Source organism: Tamandua tetradactyla, chromosome 5 (assembly GCF_023851605.1).
Source record: "Tamandua tetradactyla isolate mTamTet1 chromosome 5, mTamTet1.pri, whole genome shotgun sequence".
Taxonomy (NCBI): Eukaryota; Metazoa; Chordata; class Mammalia; order Pilosa; family Myrmecophagidae; genus Tamandua; species Tamandua tetradactyla.
Window position 1 is genome coordinate 153,151,467 of NC_135331.1, and position 6,520 is coordinate 153,157,986.

Genomic DNA, 6,520 nt, shown 5'->3' on the forward strand with positions numbered 1-6,520 from the left:
AAGTGTTTTTTAAAATGCTTTCCAATTACACCCACATGTAGAAAGACACCCTCTCATATATTACTCCACTTAGTTTCTATGACTTCCCTATGAAAGTTATGGAAGATGTCTAAGTTTCAGGAATCCACTTTAATTTATTTCTGAATTTAGTAATGTTTTAGGAAAAGAAATATTTCCTTATGTCTCCCAGAATGTCTTTTCATTATTTCATGGAATTTTTCAAAAGTTTCCATTTTCAAAAGTTTTAAAAATTTACATAAACTTATTCATCAAATCTTCAGAAGAGTCTTCTTATAGAGTATAGCAATGCTAGGAAAAAATGAAGTCAGATAAAAATCCTACTTTTTCCTTAAAATCAACAAAGCAAATATGTCTTTGAAACAGAATTCTATGCTTTTAAGACTGTACCAAAAAGTAGACAAGTATGATCTCATCTTGATCCTAACCTAATTACATCTGAAAAAATCTTATTTCCAAATCAAACTCTATTCTGATATTCCAGATAGACATGAATTTGGGGGAGGGGGTACTATTCAACCCACTATACCATCCTTCCTCAATTTGGTCTGGCAAATCTTTCTCACCATGTCTTGAACTCTAACATAAATTATATTCAAGTTCTAACATGAATCATAAGCTCTGTATAGCAAATGAACATTTCCTAAGTCTTTCTTATCTCCCCAACTAAATCATAAATTTCTTTAAAGAGCAATAGCCTTTTTTAATACATGGACAGGAACCTGGAATCGAACCCAGTTCTCCAGCATGGCAGATGAGAATTCTGCCACTGAGCCACCATCACGCTGCCCTATGGCCTTGTCTCTTTAGACACTAGGGCAATATTCAAAAGATATTTAATGATTCATTGATTGGTCAGATTGTCTAAGAAGACCATTACATTCATTTATATCTCCACATTTTTATTTATTTAAAAGTCACAGAGTTTGTAATGTAATTATTAAAATTATAGGTATCTCCTGGTACCTGCCTATGCAAAAAAAAAAAAAAAAGATAGTAGGTATCATAGCTTACAACTAAATAACTTTTAATAACAATTAGTACTCTTGATTTTAAGAGCAGACTTTGACTTAAAAGAAGTGAGTGAGTGACAATTTTTTAATATTACATAGAGCAGCTCATTTCACATGTATATTGTGCCTTGCACCGTTTAGTGCACAAGAAGTCAGGACAGGGATTTAGGAGATAAAGATGCTAATCTTTACCTTCTGCAGCTACCATGATATGGGACTTTGGAAAATTTGTACAAAGTTCTTCCATCTTTATGAATCTTTATTTCCTAATCTACAGTGAGGGTGAACTAGAACATTTTCTAAATTTGCTTTCAGATACAAAATCACGTATCAGTCTGGCACATGGCAAAATGTAATTTGGGGGACTGCTTTCCTTATGAAGCCTCTCATTATCTTAAAATTACTGTACTTCATGCATATTCCTTCATTTAGCCAAACCTTTAAAAACACTATTTTTAAAGGTTAATTGCACTATGAAGTTGACAGATTTTGGTGGATTTTTTATGATGTTTCTTTTTTAAATTAGGGATATAATATACCAAATACCCCACACACTGCTAAGAATATGAAATGTCGATCACTTTATTCCTTTTCTTTCATTTGTCTCTTTATAAACATATGTCTTTATACACTGAAAGTTAAGGTATAATGACAGAACATATACATTAGATAAGTCATATAACATTTTGAACATAAACATATGATCAAAATTCATAATTAGAAAATCTACATCAAAGTTGACTGTTTGCATTATAAATGAAACATATGTACCTCATAAGTTTTACTTATCCTTTCTTAGTATACTTTTATTTACTACGCTATCTCTTAAGTTGATAAAAATACCAGTAACTGCACATACTACTGACATATGCTAGCAGAGATAGTCTGGGGCACTGTATGACTTAAAGAGATAATAAGTTTTTAGACTTATCAAGACACATTTATATTTCCATGACTTCTAGCATCTTGTAGAAAGTGGTCCAATGTTTAGTAGCTTGCATTTCCAAATCTTGGCCCTTGATGAATGGAATGTCCTAAGCAAGTCACTTTCACATGCTGGGCCTAGATGGATTCAATGGTCTTCCTAGTACTAATGCTCTATTTGACTTTGATAGGCTATTATCTCTACAGAATTGTCATTGTGAGTTTAAAATAATACAGAAACTTAACTTAGAGAATAATTTTAAGTTATTTAATAGCTGTCATGGTCAGCTTCATGTGTCAACTTGGCCAAGTGCTGGTCCCTGTTTGGTTGGGCAAGTGCTGGCCTGTCTGTTGCAATGAGGACATTTCATAGAATTCGATCATGATCACATCAGTTGTATCCACAGCTAATTCCATTTGTAATCAGCCAAGGGGGTATCTTCTGCAATGAGTGATGCTTAATCTAATCACTGGAAGCCTTTCAAGGAGAACTCAGAAGAGACAGGTTCTCTTCCTGCTTTGGCCGGCGAGCCTCTTCTGTGGAGTTCATCCAGACTCTCCATCAGAATTGTTGTCGTCACAGCCTGCCCTGTGGATTTTGCACTCTGCGTTCCCATGATCATGTGAGACACTTTTATAAATTTTGTATTTGTGAGTGTTTCCTGTCAATTCTGTTTCTCCAGAGAACCCTTACTAATACAATAGCCAAGAACCAAGTAGATTCAAATGAACTCTAAATTTGTGTAAGACTTTCACCTACCAATGAAAAATAAAGTTCTTCCAAATTAAACAACAACCTAAAAGTTTAGTCAATCATATATAACTGTACTTCAAAACAAGGGATGAACTATTCATTTAAAAAAAAAAAATGAAAACATAGCATCGGAAGACCTGGGTTCTTTTTGGCAAGTCACTCTGACTCTCAAAGCTTCATACTAATAATGGAAATAACAGACTTGCCTCACAGTACTATTATGAAAATTAAATGAGAAAATGAATGTGATGGTGACTATCAAATTATAAGTAGTTTTAGAAACATCAAAGAATGTGTTTTAGCTACATTAAGTATCAGTTTTGTACATCTCTGGACATCAACAATAACTGAGGGTCTTTAGATAATTCCATCCTGGCTAAAATTGTGTATCAAAATTTATGTTACAAAATCTAAAATTAATGGTCTGATCGATTTAAAATACATAGATATTTTGGAGGGCTCACGTGGGCCTAATTTCATATCCCAAGCTTGACTTAATACACTACAGCCTACTTTAAAAACATAGATTTTTAGATATTTTATGTCTTTGATAGTAGCGAAGTTACATAAAAAATATTTAACCATTTTCCAAATTTTTCCCTATTTTATTTTATTGCTTCACTGCTTGATTTCACTACTTGGTTTTGATTTTACTTATATATTGTGCAACTATTGTGAATAATCTGAGCTAGATGCTAAGATGATAGTGAAGAAATAGAAAATAAAATGATGATTTCACATGGTCCCTGTTATCCACAGAATTTCATATAATGAGAAAGATAGACACATTCAAAATGAAACAAACTGAGTAAAATGGATTTGGAGAAAAGTGTTGAGTACGCTCAGATTGTAGAACTAACCAAACTCAAAATCTTAAATCAGAAAATTTTTCCTGACATGACCTTATTTAAACTCGAGCACCAGTTGCAAAATTCAAGGCAGGACACACCTCCTGAGCCCAAAGGATTAAGCCCAGGATTGACAGAGGCTATTACAGCGGTTCTTGGACAGCAGTAAATTAAGGTAGAACAAAAAGGGCCAGATATGGGAATAGTTACGAGTTAAAATGCAAGGTTACTGGAAAGGGAACTGATGATTAGAGACACAAAGTTGAGGTAGGATACACCGGCTGATCAGGCAAGCTAAATTTAAAAGCAAAGTTTATAAAGTCAGGCAAGTGTATCAGAAAGAAGTATGATACTAAACAACTGGAAGGCAGAAACTTGGACAGATGGTCTGATAAAGGTTTTAAAAAATCCAAAAATGTTTGGATAAAAAATAAGTTAGTATGCATTAATTATTCAATTATTTTATCCATTCAACATTTACTGAGAATTCTATATAGCAGATCTTGGAGAAATGAAGATGGATTTATTGAAAACCTGTACTTTATTGAAACCCTCTAATTTATCCTAGGTGCTGTGCTAGGCACAAACTAGAATAAACAAGACAGAATATCTGCTCTGGTGGAGTTTACATATGGATGACTGCAAACAAATAAACTGTTAATAAAAGCATATGGCTTTTTCACAGTGAGCTTGCTGCCAGAACACAGGTGTTGTGAAAAATATCACTGTATCTTAAGCCAAAATGGGGAAGGAAAAGACTCATATCAGCATCGTCCTTGTTGGACGTATCAGATACATAGATTCTGGCAAGTCCACCACTACTGGCCACCTGATCTACAAATGTGATGGAATCAACAAAAGAACCATCGAAAATTTTGAGAAGGAGGCTGCTGAGATGAGAAAGAGGTCCTTCAAGTATACCTGGGTCTTGAATAAACTGAAAGCTGGACATGAGCATGATATCACCATTGACATGGAAATTTGAGACCAGTAAATATTATGTGACCATCACCAATCTCCCAGGACATAGAGACTTTATTAAAAACATAATGATAGGTACATCTCGGACTGACTGTACTGTCCTGATTGTTGCTGCTGGTGCTGGTGAATTTGAAGCTGGTATTTCCAAGACTGGGAATAACCATGAGCATGATCTTCTGGCTTACACACTGGGTGGGAAACAACTGATGGTTGGTTGTGCCAGTTTGAAACTGTCCTGTACCCCAGAAAAGCCATGTTCTTTAATCCTCATGCAATATTGTGGGTGGGATCTTTTTATTGTTTCCGTGGAGATGTGACCACTGAATTGTGGCTGGTAAATTTTGATTAGATAGTTTCCATGGAATATGTCTCCACTCATTCAAGATGGGGTTGCTTACTGAAATCCCTTAAGAGGGAACCAATTTTGGAAAAACTTTAGGGCTGACAAAGCCCACAAGCCAGAGATCTTTGGAGATGCAGAAGAAAAATGTTGCTGGGAAGACTTATGAAATGAGGAGATAAAACTAGAAGACATCGCCGTGTGCCTGACCAGCTGAAAGAGGTGACCAGAAGCCAGAGACTCCAGGAGCACAAGCAACATGACTTCCCAGCTGATAGAGGTGTTCCAGACAGTATCAGCCTTTCTTGGGTGAAGGTAACCTCTTGTTGATCCCTTCATTTGGACATTTTCATGGCCTTAGAACAGTAAACTTGCAACTTAATAAATTCCCTTTTTAAAAGCCATTCCATCTCTGGTATATTGCATTCTGGCAGCTTTAGGAAACTATAAAATTGGGGTTAACAATATGGATTCCACTGAGCCATCCCACAGCCAGAAGAGATGTGAGGAAATCAAGGAAGTCAGCATCTACATTAAGAAAATTGGCTACAATCCTGACACAGCATTTGTGCCAATTTCTGGTTGGAATGGTGACAAATGCTAGAGCCAAGTGCTAACATGCCTTGGTTCAAGGAATGGAAAGTCACCCATAAATATGGCAATGCCAATGGAACCATGCTGTTTGAAGCTCTGGATTGTATCCTACCACCTATTCGTCCAACTGAAAAACTCCTGTATCTGCCTCTTCGGGATGTCTACAAAGTTGGTGGTATTGGTACTGTGCCTGTGCACTGAGTGGAGATTGGTGCTCTCAAATCAGGCATTATGGTCATCTTTGCTCTGGTCAACATGCCAACTGAAGTGAAGTGTTTTGAAATGCACCATGAAGCTTTGAGTGAAGCTCCTCCTGGGGACCGTGTGGGCTTTAATGGCAAGAATGTGTCTGAAAAAATGTTCATCATGGCAATGTGGCTGGTAACAGCACAAAAAAATGACCCACCAGTGGAAGTAGGTAGCTTCAATGTTCAGGCGATTATCATGAATCATCCAGGCCAAATCAGTGATGGCTATGCATCTGTGCTGGATTGTCACACAGCTCACATTGCTTGCAAGGTTGCTGAGCTGAAGAAGAAGATTGATCACTATTCTGACAAGAAGCTGGAAGATGACCCTGAGTTCCTGAAATCTGGTGATAGTGCCATCGTTGATATGGCTCTTGGTAAGCCCATGTGTGTGTTGAAAGCTGCTCTGACTCTCCTCCTCTGGGTCATTTTGCTGTTCATAATATAAGACAGACAGTCGCTGTGGATATCATCAAGGCAGTGGAAAAGAAGGCTGCTGGAGCTGGCATAGCCACCAGGTCTTCCCAGAAAGCTCAGAAAGCTAAATGACTACTGTCCATAACACCTGTCATCCCAGTCTTAATCAGTGGTGGGAGAAAGGCCTCAGAACTACTTTTCTTAATAAGCTATTTATATTTAATAGTAAAAGACTAGTTAATGATAAAAATGCATCATAAAACCTTCAGAAGGAATGTTTTGTGGACCATTTGTTTTTGTGTGGCAGTTTTAAGTTATTAGTTTCAAAATTGGTACTTTTTTTAAATGGAAACAATGACCAAAAATCTGTCACAGAATTTTGA

At 36.4% G+C, this 6,520-nt stretch overlaps 1 pseudogene; it reads left to right on the plus strand.

Annotated features, from left to right (window-relative positions):
• The first annotated feature begins 4,299 nt into the window (after positions 1–4,299).
• On the plus strand, positions 4,300–6,269 carry LOC143682822 (elongation factor 1-alpha 1-like; annotated as a pseudogene).
• Positions 6,270–6,520: the final 251 nt, after the last annotated feature.